The sequence below is a fragment of the Pelobates fuscus genome, chromosome 4 (genome assembly GCF_036172605.1).
Source record: "Pelobates fuscus isolate aPelFus1 chromosome 4, aPelFus1.pri, whole genome shotgun sequence".
NCBI lineage: Eukaryota > Metazoa > Chordata > Amphibia > Anura > Pelobatidae > Pelobates > Pelobates fuscus.
The window spans coordinates 83,174,172-83,189,305 of record NC_086320.1 but is presented as its reverse complement, the minus strand read 5'-3'; the positions used below and the strand labels follow the sequence as shown (position 1 = coordinate 83,189,305).

The following is a 15,134-nucleotide window of genomic DNA, read 5'->3' as shown; positions in this document are numbered from 1 at the left end:
CCATGGAGACCAAACGCTGTGCGCCTGCGCAGCTCGGCCCCGGCATCACGTGATCAGGACTCCCGCTGCGCTCACACTGGGGGGAATAATGTTTCACTTTGTATAATGGCGCCCTGGTTACGGGATTCATCTCATTTATTACTATATAGCCAGCAACCTCTGGGGGGGCTCCACTACTGGTTTTGGGTTGCCTGCTAAAAATGGACTGACTTCCTATGAGGCTCAGCCAGCCAAGTCAGGAGCAAGCTAGAGTAATTAGACACGTTTTCATTATTCATTAGTCAAAAAGCCAAATTAAACACTAAATATTTTAAGACTTAACCCCTTAAGGACCAAACTTCTGGAATAAAAGGGAATCATGACATGTCACACATGTCATGTGTCCTTAAGGGGTTAAAGGGTCGTTCTAAGCACTATAACCACTAAAGCGTGCTGTAGTGGTTATGGTGCCTGAAGTCCCCTGATGCCTTCTCGCTGTTACGAGTCTGGCTGTTTGTGAATGGTTTTAGACCTGGGCACACGCAGGCTGTTTATCTCAGATATCAATGAGAAGTTCCTACTCCTGCATTAGTAATATCCATTCTACTCGTGTTTGGACGCAATTTGCTGGCTAGGAACGAAGGGCAGGGAAGTGCAGCTCCGCTGTGTGCAAGACTTATTGGCGCCCACTAGCGTCAGACACCGGTTGTCTTTTAAACCAGCGTACTGGCCTGGTGAGCTGATAGGGAGGCCTATGATGGAGTTTGTGGTCTGCACTTTCAGCAGGTGCATTCCGTGTGTTTCGCTCCCCGTGGTAGGTCAGTGCGTTGCTGCGGGTTACCAGGGCAAAGCTCTGATTCTTCACCATCGCAAGCCTGAGAGTGCACAGCAGCAGTAGTGTACGAAGCGAGTGAGAGGGCAGTGTAACAGTGTGCGTGACTGCGTGTGCCTGTAACTGTGCGCCTGTGAATTTGTATGGTGTGTGAATGCATGCCTGTGACTATGTGTATGGGTTTGTAGGTGATTGTATGCGCCTGTAACTGTGAGTGATCATTGCCAGGTGTTTGATTTGCATGTGACTGTGTGTTGTGTGTGTGACTGTGTGACTGTAATTCTGTGTGACTGTGTACACGTGTCTGTATGTGTGTGACTGTATATGGCGTAGTGTATGTGCGAGTGTATGCCAGATACTGCACGCCAGATACTTTGAACTCTGAACCACAAGGGATCAACTTCCTACCTGTCCCAAGTTAGGCAAGAAGGAAGGGGGAATAAACTTTACTAATTCATTATTAATTTATTTTTTATAACATGCCATGCAAACATCTACAACTCATACACTACACTGCAGTCCCTATTCCCTGCTACACTGTTATGGGCATATGCAGATATTACAAGTTTTTAGAATGAAAATTATTTCTTAAGCTGTGTACTTTTTCTTTAAAAGATTTAGCAAACTGACAAGTGGAAAATATTGTTGTTCATACAATGTCTCTTTAATAAATGAATATGGTGTTTAGACATTAAGACGCTATCTTGTCCTAGGTTAGTGGAATTCCCTAAGTCAGGGAATTTCCCATGTCATGTCCAACCTTAAGTTTTACTCCAAACATAGATATAATTTTCCCATGTGAAATGACTAAGTCATGGCCTTGTATCTTTGTCCTAACATGACTAAATTGAAATGGTAAGGTATAAATATGTGTACTTATTACTATTAGGTAGACACAGGAAAGAATTTTGGATGCAGAGACGCTGCACCTTTCTATCATGACTGAGAAGTTGACTGGCGCAAGAGGGTATGATATTCTATTTTATTGATATTGCAAGCAAATACATTTTATAAACTCTGCTATAAATCATGTAATGGATTATTAAGCTTTTATATGTTTAAATCTATTTTTTATTTAATTAAATATTTTAAAATCCAAAATGTTATTGGTTCCAAGACAACCCCAAGTTTTACTGTATTCTCAATTATTTATATATTTTAAATAGAGGAACTCTTACTAACTATATATTATATTATGGCTGTATCTGTTAGATATCTGTATCTGTTAGCCATGCTAAATTCTATGCTTTAAGACGTTATAGTGGTAAATAGGGGAACCAGCAGTGGTTACAACACTATAGCCCCTGCCCCCCACAAACAAGCACACAGCACACCCAATACTACAGCCCAAATATCCCCATTGCATACTACAGCGCCTATCCAATACAAACATATATACTACAGCCTCTCTCCCACACACTACAAACCCTACCCTGCCACATCCACTACAGCCCCCCCCCCCCCCACCACACACACACCCCACAAGCTTACTCCCCACACATATTAATCTCAAAAGCAGTGTCAAATAATTTTCAGACAAGTGTTTATGGACCTTCGGTGCATATGCGGTAAGCACTGTGAATGCACCAATCAGCTTCTTAACACAGAAAAGCATTGAGTCCAATGCTTTTCTATCTGAAGCATTAAACACACAGTGCACCCCTTAGGGGGAGGTGAAGGGGGGGGGGGGGTAATTTATTATTGGCCACACATGGAGGGAGGGAGAATGAATTGAGGAGAGGGCTGACACTGGTTGAGGGAGGGAGTATTGATTCAGTAGAGGGCTGTCAATGGTGGATGGAGTGTTGGTTCAGAAGAGGGTTATCACTGGTTAAAGGAGGCAGGGAAAGAGTATTGAGCGTATCATGAGACTGGGCACACAAGTTGTGCACAGTCAGTCCAAATGGCTTCATATTGCAGGCACACTCAAAGCGCTGCCTACAAGTGAAGTATCTCATTGCATCTATCGCCAATACAAAGTGCTTTTTGCACAGAGCTAACATGAGACTGTCCTGAGCAGCATTCCAGGCTGCTAAAATCATGTGTGCTGGGTGTGCAACCCTGGCACAAAAATGTAGATATGCTGCACCTACAGAATGCTTTCATCATGACCACTTCTAAAAGTAGAAGTGATCCTGAAGGTTGAGTAACCTTTTAAAAGTACAATGGGGCCATGGAAACCTTGGTATAAACACTGCAGCTGGCTGTAGAGTTTATGGTGCTTAGAGTTCTCTCTTAAAATTAGGGATGTGCATGGGCAAAATATTCGGTTAGGCACTTCCGAAATTCTGGACTTCAGCTATTTGGGACTTCGGCAATTCGACACTTCGGTTTGGCACTTCCAAAGTTCGGGACTTTGGCAATTCGGGACTTTGGTAATTTGAGACTTTGGCAATTCCCTAACCCTACCCTTAACCCTAACCCTACCCTTAACCCTAACCCTACCCCATAACCCTATCCCTAACCTGAAACCTACCTCTACCCTTAACCTAACCCTACCCCTAACCCTACCCTTAACCCTACCCCTAAGCCTAACCCTACTAGGGTTAGAGGAAAGTTGGGGTAAGAGGTAGGGTTAGGGGTAGAGTTAGAGGTAGGGGTAAGGTTAGATTCCTGTCATCATTCCCTCAATTTTACCTCCCTCTCCTGTTTTGCCACTTTTCAGAAATCCAAAGCACTTCGGCACTTCGAAATTCGGCACTTTGGCAATTCGGTTCGGTTTGGTACTTCGGAAATTTGGCACTTCGGCAATTCGGTTCAATTCGGCACTTCGGAAATTTGGCATTTCGGCACTTTGGACATTCGGAAGTGCCGAAATTCGTCCGAATTTAAATTCGGACCGAAACGAATTGCACATGTCTACTTAAGACCTTAACTAAGGGATAGCACATAGACATGTACAAATATGAAATGCCTTTTAACCCATATGCAGACAAATCAACCCATCCAAGATTTACCTGAGGAGTCCCGAAAGTATCCAGAGGCGCAGATATGGAGGATAAACAATGGATAGAATGGCATTTTGGAATTTGTTCTGTGTGTTTATGTCACCCTATGTGTCCTTACATATTGACCTTAATGACCTGCCTTAACTGGTTCATAATATGCGGCAGGTACATGTTCATAAAAGCTACCCTGGTACAGTGGATGCAAGTTGTCTTCTGGTGGCCAGGACGTGGCTTAGCTGCCAGTATAAACTAATATATATTTTCTCAATGTATTTTTAAACTTTAATCTGTGAGAGTGCATACAGATAAGATATGAGTTCTGTATAATGCCAGGCAGCACTTTTATGACAGACTCTTCCTCCTTTTTGTTTTACCACTTGTATAATTCCCTCTAGAGTCAGCAGCTTTTTCAATTCCTTTTCCACTTTTTACTTCTTTTGTTCAAGCGCAGCCCTTGACCCCCATTCTAGCACTTTTATGCCCCACTGCACACAGAATGAAGAATTAATAAGGATTGTGACAAAAATGCTGAAGTGACATCCTTACATAGCTCAATGTACTCAAGATACACAGTGTCACGGCAAGGGTGTATCATTTATTATTGCACTATGGAATATTGTCCCTTAATGTAATTTGTGTAGTGCATACACGATCTACCTGCCTGGTAGAGGTGGTATTGTCAATGTCAAAAGGGGATTGTATGGAAGGTCCGAAGGTTTTTAGCCTTAATTCCTTTTTAAAGCTGGGACGCCCACAGAGGTCAGATGACAGAAGGGGTAATGTAAATTGCATAGGAATGTGAAAAGGGAAAGATGGATCCCGTGATTAATCAAAGGCTCTGCAAGGTGTGAGATTCTACACTTGAAAAAGCCTGAAAGTCTTGCTTCAGCCATATGGCCTGTACTTCTTAATTGATGAGTCAATTTATTTGATATGTTAATGGCCATTAGCCTTGTTCCAGTATCATATCCAAAAGAAAAAACAGTAATATTTACCCACAGAATAACTAAGCCTAATTTTTTTTATATTTGGAATGTGACAAGCGCCATGTTCTAAACAAGCCCAAACATGTTTGGCATAACTTAACCATAGGGAAAGGGATTGTGATGTCCGCTATATATGGTCGCAAGTAAGGTATGTGACATATCTATGGAATGAAAAAATAATAACAAATTTGCAGATGCAATTATTATTTCTGTGGCAGGTTCATAAGAGAAGATAGAACAAAATGTTTCCATTTTGATTGATGTGGGTCTGGACACAAGGGGGTGGTCACTTAGCGTCTCTATAGATACGCTTTAACTCCACCTCTAGCTAAGGCGTCGTAATCCACAGGGTATATCTCTATGATACGGAAGTGTGCCTTGTACTTGCTTGGGGCCAAAATCGAATTTTGGGTAAATCACCATTTTCCTTGCCGGAGACCCCCTGGACAGAAGTTTTACTTTGAAAACCTAAGTGAGTAAGTGTTTAGGACTTATGTTATGTTATCCCTTTTGGTTTTTATCTGTTGTTGGTGTAAATAATTTTAATTGTCATCTATATTTTTGTATGCACTGTGACTATTTTTTACTCATAATAAATATTCCTTTATTAAGTTCTACCTTTGTCTGGTTAAGACTCACATTACCTGAAGAGACTAATTAGTGGTCTGCAATTGTTAAGATATTGTGCTAAGTGTATTTGGTGGGTTTTTATTATTGATTTACCTGGGGGACCAAGAAACCCCAATTATAAATTGTCTTGATGGTGGCAGTGTTAAATTAGTAACCGTTATATTATTATGTTTAAGTGTGGGTGGTGTTAAATGGGATTTTTTTTCATTATTTCCGGTCTAGTGCAGACAAATAGTGAACTTTAACGCTTTCTCCACCACTACTATGTCACGCACACTCTTGAAGTAGGGTACGTTCGTGACACACAGTACACCAACGATAGGTAGGTATAGGTTTTGGCTTACTAAATAATATCTTATCTGTTGGCACTTTAGCTATCGTGTATTCATTTTCAGTACAAAATGGATTTTGGTGATGAAATAGTTAATCTTCTATAAGCAGTATAATCTGATGTGTTCAATGTTACATGGCGGTATAAACATATCTATGTGCACTATATTATACAATAACGCTTACATGTATAGTGCTGGGGATTATCAAACAATATCTCAGGGGTACTGACTGAGTTTGCTTTCTGAGTAAGGAAATGCCTTTTTTTTTTTTTGCTTGTCTTTTAATCTAGAGTGTAAATGAGCTCTGCATTTGAACCAGACGTCTATCTTGGATCTGTCGTTATTCAGGTTTTGCCATAGAAATCCCAAAGTGATGAACAAATGTAATCAATCATTTGTCTTATTGTAAATTATTGAAATGGAATCTTTGCTCTGGCTAAGCTTATGACATGTCTCCAAAACTGCATAGAGCGAGGATACATTAGGCCTATTGGGTTATGATTGTGATAGCAATATATTCCCAGAGAAAGATTTTAGAATATTTATTCTATGACAGTTATGCTAATGATGTGATCTGCAATTTTTCATTGATCGTCATACTATTCATGCTGGAATTGGCACAAATTATACTAAGATTTATAATTTTCATTAGTTTTGACTCTGTTTTTAATTGCTTTTGTCACATAAATCTTTCATTCTATATACTCACAATGCTCTTACAACAAAATATTAAAATTACGTATTGGTGAGCTTAACACAATATGGCCGTATGGTGGAACTGAACAACCACATTTGTTTGCTGCCATAGGCGATTTTAAGTAGCCTTATAAGATTTAAAATGTATTTTTATGTGTGCGCTGTAACTTAATCTGTATAATCTTTATTTAAAATACTTTTATGTTTTACAATATTAAGAGTAATGAACTTGAAATCGTGGAATACAAAGAGATCATATCAGAGGCAAAAAATACAACAAATGCAAACTGCGGCCCTAGATGATGTCAGCAGTATGACCAAAACAACCAAAGCCAACAACTTCCATTTAAAATTAGCCTTCACTCAAGGGCAATATAATAGGAAGGAAAGAAAAGAGCAGTAAAAAAAAGTATGAGAGGGTAGAGGGAAAGGAAAACAAATGACTCTCTACTACCTTCTACTGCTAGCAGAACCCCAGAAAAATAGGACACATTAAAGGGACACTGTTGGCACTCTAACCGCTTCATCTCTTTAAATAAGCTATAATATCTGGCGTGCCACGTTGCCATCCTTTAAATTAGCATTAAACCATTTTTTCTAAACTGTTTATATTTTTCAATTTATATTTTATTTGAGTTATACACTGTGTACTCATCATTTCCAATATATGCACATACTATAACAAACAGAAAAAACATGGTATGAAAAGGGAGTACATATCTGTAAACAACAATTTTTAACTATTTTGGACAGTCTACAATTAAGCAGACAAATGAAGTGATCTAGTATAGCCTGGCTGTGGAAAAAGCAGGGTAATATCAATGTTGGACAGACATTTCAATGTCCCTTGACCTTCTGAACAGGGGTCACTGCCTATGGGTAGCCCCCACTGTTGACGTAATGGGCTATTGACTCTGGGCCAATCCCTTATTTACACCTCCGTGGTGTCCTCTGCATGTAATAGGGCCAGCAGGCCTGGATTCTTCAGGAATGAGTAAGGGTTCCATCTCCATATGTAGCCAGGAGTGATCCCTCACCCACTCCATCACTATTTTACAGAGTAGTCCCTTAATTTCCTAGAGATCGGCACCAACTTTCTCCTCTCTGTCAATACTGAGAATGGGATATCGCCGTATTTCTCTACTGTGCAACCTTCATATCGAATAGTTTTCTAAACTGTTTTAAATGTTTTAATGCTAAATGAGTCCTCAGCAATTCATCCAATCTGTGCTGCTTGGGTTAATAATGAAACATTAGCCCGAGCAGCAATGAGTGTCTGCACGTGTCAGCTGACTGCTCTCAGCCTATCACAGCACCTAATGCTGGTATGAAATGGGATTGCCAAAATTATGTGTGTAATCTCTGCCTAAGCCATACCTTCAGTAAGGGCTAGGCTTTGGGTGGCCACTGATTCCCATTCTCAACCAGTGTTAAACTGCTTGAGAATGGTTTAGCACTGAATGGAGGGACAGTGCCAGACTTCAGGCATTATACCTAATTCAATGAGATTGTTATAGTGCCTACAGTGTCCTTTTAAGAGGGCTAAAACTCAACCATCTATGAGCACAGTTCTAGACTTATATACTAGTCAAGGCGTCCACTGCAAACTGCATTTTACAGTTCTATCCTAAAGAGTCACATTGAGGGCTTCCCTATCGAATATATTATCTATTCTTGATTGGAACTGCTGTTTGGATAGACACTGCCTGTTTTTCCAGAAAGCAGGAATGCAAGATGTCACAACATTTAAAAGATGCTTTGTTAGGATTTTGTTTTGTATTTAGTCAACCGAAGTGAAATGTGATGTAGTAGCATCGCAGGTGAATCAAAAGCAGGGCCATTATCCAGAATTAAAGACATTTCAGTGTGAATTGCTTTCCAAATATACTTAATATTTGGACAGTCATGTGTTAGGGTACCAACCCCACGCTCGCATCGGCATAATGTTAAGAGAACCGAAGGAGTAAATCTGTTGATCAGGACTTGGGGTTCCATGCCATTTGGTCAACAATTTATAATTGACATTTTGAATTCTAGTGTCAAGAGAAGATGAATGCTTTTTGAATACAATTTATGTGTAGTGGATCCAATATTCCAGTGAGTTGGAATAAACATTAAATGCTTTTCCGATGTTAATTCAGCCCTAGCATTTTACCAACTCTTTTTGCGAACAATTTAATGTTAGCTGGATAAACTCCAATAAATAAGCACTGAGAATGAAAGAACCTAACAACGCTTACAGCAACGTAACAAATCAGTGAACGTGACTACACATTCTGGCATAACAAAGAAAAAAAAATTACAAAATATAACAAAGTCACAATAACAACAGAGAAAGGGGCAGCAAATGCCATCGCATACAAAACAATAAGAACAGCTAGTCGAGATATAATATTGAAATAAAACGCAGATTCCATATTCCTCCATATAGCTTTCATGTCCCATGCCTCGTTGAAGAGCAGCTAGCCAGCCCCGATATAGGTCTCTGCTCAGCATCATGGGGTATAGATACAAAGCAGACCATAGTGTTATCAATGAATTCCTGTACTCATGCATAATTCTCTCATCTGCAATGTATCACTTCTGACAATCTGTTAATAAACGATGGTTTATAGGTTACAATCAGAGTCCTGATCTGTTCTGTTTATTTGGACTGTGCTTAGCATACGGTAGTGTAGTCTAATATCTCACTATGTAATACTCTGCTGATTAGTCTCTTTAAATATATTTATTGCTGGAACTGTTATTATTCTAGACAACACTCTCTGCAATGTATTCTTTTGGGGGTAGAAATCTCTGCTCATAGTACAAATCACTTCCACATTTGCTAACTTGTAATCACGTCAACATTCCATTACTGTAAATATAACTAGGTTTTGCTATTGTCCTGTTTCACAAATTGGCATTCTTCATTTAGGGAGGTCTGAATATTTTTCTCAATTAAAGACAATATCAATTGAGCAATATAAAAAATATTATAAGGGTGCAAAAGGCAGTCAGTTATAATCGTTTATATGGGTCAACTGTTTCGAATAATTTACATATATATGTTCTCTGTTTGGAAAATGCCCCCGGCCATCTCTTAAACAGACATTCTAGGCTGAAATTCACCCATTATGTTTCTAATGTGTAAGTGTTATGAGGATAAATGCATAAAAAATTAACAACAATAATATTATAAAAGATACTCACATTTGAGGTTCTGCCTAGTACAGTCAATTCCTAGGCTTTGCAGTGAGCTAACACAAAAACTGAAACTCACTCAATCACATAACTTTCTGTAACAGTGCTGATCGTATACCATAAGAAGTGCTTTATGAGCAAAGCAAGAGATTCTGGGAGTTATTGCTTGAGGGACTTTTCTACTATAGAATTTACCCAGGAATATGATGGATGTTGGCAGTGAAATGGGGTACCTACTTCAGCAGTATTTAGTAGGTGAATGCAGGGCCGCCATCAGGGGGTGACAACCATGACGGTTGTCACGGGCCTGGCAGTCCCGGGCCCCACATTCTCTCTCTGCACACATATATAGCGAATAACGCTATATATATGTGCAGCTGCGGGCCCCCGGCTCCCTGTTACTGTTACTTCAGCTCCTCTCTTCCTATAACTCTCGCAAGACCTCCGGCCTTCAGAGCGTTGCCATGGGTTACCATGGCAACGCTCCACGCAGCATGCAGGACACGCTCGCAAGAGTTATTGGAAGAGAGGAGCTGAATGTGCAGACGCAGTGTGCTGGGTCCCCTCTGCAGTAACAGGGAGCCGGCGACCCACCATGCCACCGGACCACACTGCATACACTAGTACAACACACACTCTGCATACACTACACTGACACACACTGCATACACTAGTACAACACACACTCTGCATACACTACACTGCATACATCACCCTAACACACACTCTGCACACATCCACTACACACACACATTCTGCATACACTAGCCTAACACACACTCTGCATCCACTACACTGACACACAGTCTGCATTCACTATACTCACACAACATCCACCCCACATTCAAACACTCTGCATTCATTATACACAGACACTACATCTAATACACACACTGCATCCACTACACAAACCCACACTACACAAACGCACTCTGTATTCACTGTACACACACTACATTCACTATACAAACACACTCTGTATTCACTATGCACACATTACACAAACACACACACTGCATCTAATACACACAAACACTACACGCATTACACAAATGTAAAATCTGCATCCACTATACACTCTGCATCCATTCTAATTCTACATTCACTATACACACACACCACATTCATTCCTGCATCCTTGTGGGCAGACTCAGAAAGAGCCCTGTGGGCATAGTCGAGGGTGGCCAGCCCTAGGTGAATGATAACTAGTCGACTGTGTGTAATGACTCTTGCTGCCATCTTTTCCTAGGTATACAATGCACACGCTCCTGGCCATCCACCTGATCTAAATTTTTAAAAGGGTGATTCGTCAGACCAGTTAACTTTCTTCCATTGCTCCATGGCCCAGTTCTGATGCTGACCTCCCCATTTAAAGTGCTTAGGGTGCTGGACAGAGGTCATAATGGGCACTCCGACCAGTCTTCTGCTATGCAGCAAACTGTGATTAACTGTGTGTTTTGATACCTGTCTATGAGGGTCAGCATTAAAGGGACACTATATGCATTTCATTGAAGTGGTCTGGGTGCACTGTCACTGTCCCCTTAACCCTGCAATGTAGAACATTGCAGTTTTAGAGAAACTGCAATGTTTACGTTGCAGGGTTAAGACTGCCACTAGAGGTGCTACCTGAGTTTGATTACGTGAAATGATGCTGGACGTCCTCACACTTTGTTTGAGAACATCCAGAGTCAATTAAAACCCTGTAGGAAAGCATTAAGTCATTAATGTTCATGTCCTGATGTTCTCCCATCTGTTTTAGACGGAGGAGAAATGCAAACTAGCGCCAAGGGTAATTGGCGCTGGGATCAGGTAAGTGAAATATTTTTTTTTAACCCTTTTATGGACAGGGAGGGCTGCAGAGGCAGAGCTGCATACTGGAAAAACTTGCAGTTTTGGAGATGCTCTGACCCAGTTGGCTATGCAGCCCCATATGCAGCAAACTGCCATCACTATTTAGCTTTTGTCAGTCAATCAAATTCTTTAACTTGCCCATTTTTCCTGCTTCCAACAAATGAAATTGAAAAACTGACTGTTCACTTGCTGCCTAATGCATACCACCCCTTAACAGGTTCCATTGTAACAATATAATCAATGTTAGTCACTTCACCGGTCGGTGGTTTTTATGTTGTGGCTGATCACTGTAAATGAAGCATGTTGTTGCATAAAACACCATATTTTCTGTTTTCCAATTTATTGTCCCAAGCTAACAGATGCTACACTGGTGTTCTGAGATCTTCTCATATGGCAACAATTCCCCAAATTCAAGACCTTTCAGAGGAATGTCTACGTGGTTATGTGACCTGCCTCTCCCATTCACTCCCTGCATTGAATCTTGGGCATCGTGTCTGTATTATAGATAGATTCCCAATAGTCATCTAATAAGAATTCCCTTATACCACTGAACTGGAGAGAACATTTCCAAGCTATCCTGGGTTAAGACAACCTAATTGCGCTTGATAAGCAGATTTATTGTCCAGTATGACAAGACATTATAAAGTGGTCATGATGCTTGGAGTAATGCTTCATCTCCCCATCATTTAGAGTAAAAATAAATAAATTATAATAAATTATTCCATTAGAATTATATTTACGCATCCCTTCAACATTTTTAGATTCCATCGGACATAATTCTCGTTATGAAACTGCCCAAGGACAACTGAAGCAGTAGTCAAGTCCGGACCACACGTGATAAAATTCAGGGCTCAGAATGTCCACTAACAAGCAGAAAGTAAGCTATGTTAAGTGTGCTCTGACCCCCCATTTCCTGGAAAGGTCTACAGTGCTGTTGAAATGCAGCAGCTTTTTTCTGCTCGCTGCACAGAGACTTCAAGCGTTACTCCAAGCACCATAAGCAGTTCAGCCCACTGTAACAATTGTGATGCCAGGAGTAGCCTCATCCTGTTCACCAATAATGAGGAAAAACTGTGTCCTCTTACCTGGGTCCCTGTTGGGCTCTGAGGCTCCTATGTCTGGTGACTCGCTTCCAGCTTTTGCAGAAGCAGATTAATGTCTTTCTCCAGCTTATTAGCACATTGTGCAAGGAAAAATATGTGCACAAACTTGACATTAGACAGCCTGGAACTCTTGTTGAGGACACCCTAACAATGCTGCCAGGGTGGAGTTGCAACTCTGGCAGCAGAGGGGTTCAACTCTGTATGTTCAGTGTTTACATACAGACTACAAGCACCATGACCACTTCAAATCACTGAAGTGATCATGGAGCTTGTTATAATACTTTAATGACTCCCCAGGATTGGGAGTTAAAAAAAATAAAGAGCAAACCACCATTGTTTAAACATCTGCTAGTAATCCTGCAGCCGTCATCTAACACAGATACTTTAACATGCAGCGAGTACTCCCAGACGGCCGACAGATCTGTACCGGAAAGAGCTCAAGGTAAGTTCCTTTCTACTCATGTGTTGGGACACTTTAGCAGCACCCCATTATAAATATTTAAACTGTTTAAGTATGGTTTGACTTATCTCGGGTATACTAGGCGTTGCTCCCCATCTCCAGTATTTTAGCCATAGAGATGGGACATTTCTGTCTGTGTCAAACCAGATGGTGCACAGTTTAACTCATTGACAGAGAGACTAGCTGACTATCTCAGCCAACGAACTTGTAGTGAAGGGCTTAAGTCCAGGAAAGCTCCTAGATCTCTGGCTATTGGACTGGAGACTACACAGACCACAGGTAAGAGGTCAACCTGTTTTCAAATGATTTGACTATTAACAAAAGGTGGGGAGGAGGTGAAACAAGGAGTCCTGGCACGTTAACTACTACAGTTCCACAATGAAATTAATAACATAATTGACCCCCAAATTCACAGGAATTAAGTCATTTTTTGCATAATTACAATTTAATTCTACACATTGTTCTAGAGAAGCTGCTTTCAAATGCGAGTCTAAAATGTTATATTCAAAAACTTGGTGCATCTGCGGCAATCAAGGACAAACGTATGTGTCATTAAATATACAGTTCAGGAAAAAAAACTATGTATTTCAAGGCATGAAATAAACACACTACATTGGATTACTGCCATTCCAAACACAGTATTTTAGAAGAGGAATACAAAATCTTTCTGGCATTACTCAAGATAAATGTCAGAACATTTAAAGAGATCCAATAATTACTACATTCTTGATTTATGCATTCTATAGTTGCACCATAAAAAAAGTGTGTGGATAGTATATATATATATACACACACACACACTATTTTTTTTTTTTATATAGATTCTTGTTCTATGCATGGTAGAATTTCCATAGGACTATGAAAGGTGAGCAGAGAATATTAACGTGTATGTTTTCTTCTGCTTCATTTGAAACCATCTGTGCCTTAACTCAATGTTACAAAAAATATATATTCAAGGTTTTCTTATCAGGAATTATGTACTGGGGTATTGATTTTATCATTTAACTCTCTAGTAGTTATTACCAACCTTACACAAATAACAGGACTGACTTCAAGATTACCGGTTACTTTTCAGCATTTGTTTTATTATTCTTTATATTCAGTATACTTTTGTTCATGAGGTTTGAAAAATTAACTTAGAAATTCACGTCATCTTCTAACCTGGCACCTCAATCTTGGCTTTTAGGCCACCATTATTTTATGTGCCACCCTTTGCATTTAGCAGTCATTGTAGAGTAGGATAAGCAATGTAATGTGTGCCTTGACTGTGCCAAAAGAAACTGTGTTTTGATCCATTGCAAAAATCTTTAATACACATTTAAAAGAAAACCAAGCATTGTATATGGGAGATTAAAAGCACAAAACAAAACAGTCACCCTTCGTTACTGATGACTTGCAATGTACTCAATATTGAGGGAGAAGGACGGGAGAGGATGAATGTGTGAGAGAGAGGAGCAGATAGAGTAAGAACACAGGAGAGAACAGAGTAAAAAAAAAAAAAAAAGAGAGAGAAGCAGGAGAGAGATAAGTGAAAGAGGAGAATGAGAGTGCAATATAAAAAGAAAAGGAGACAGAGAGGAAGGAAAGAAGGAGAGGGGATGAAGGTATATAAAAAAGATGAGAGATGGAAAGTGAAATAGAAAAACGGCATGAGTAAGGAAAGGTAGAGAGGGAAAGTAAAGAGTAAGAAATGGAATGACAATAAGAAAAAACAGTGAAAGAATGAAAGTGTAAAAAAAACAAATGGGTGTGACATTTCAATAAACAGGTTTATTGGGGGACACCTAACACGTTATTCTGCTTCATGTGATAGAAGTGAAATCCTCACCCTTGCTATTAGTTAAGAGAAGTGAAATCCTCACCCTTGCTATTAAAGGATCTCTTTGCCCCTTCAGTATTTGTGTAACAGAAAAGAAAAGGGGGTTTCTATGTTAAACATGTAATTGTCTTCACTGCTTAGAATGCGCCTGTCTGTTACAGCTCAGGTCCAATTCATGAACAGGGTAAAGTGATTGAGAACACCTTCAGATAGTACATAACCATACAATAATTGTAAGCAACTGAAACATGCAGCAATATTACAAAACCAGCTTAGGTTTCAATTTGCGAAAAGGGATCATTGCCTTTTTAAATG

The 15,134-nt window shown here is 40.0% G+C and overlaps 1 protein-coding gene across 1 annotated transcript in view; it reads left to right on the top strand.

Annotated features, from left to right (window-relative positions):
• The window catches only part of SGK3 (serum/glucocorticoid regulated kinase family member 3), a 392,044-nt gene that overhangs the window by 274,825 nt on the left and 102,085 nt on the right, over window positions 1–15,134 (top strand). The window lies entirely within an intron of this gene.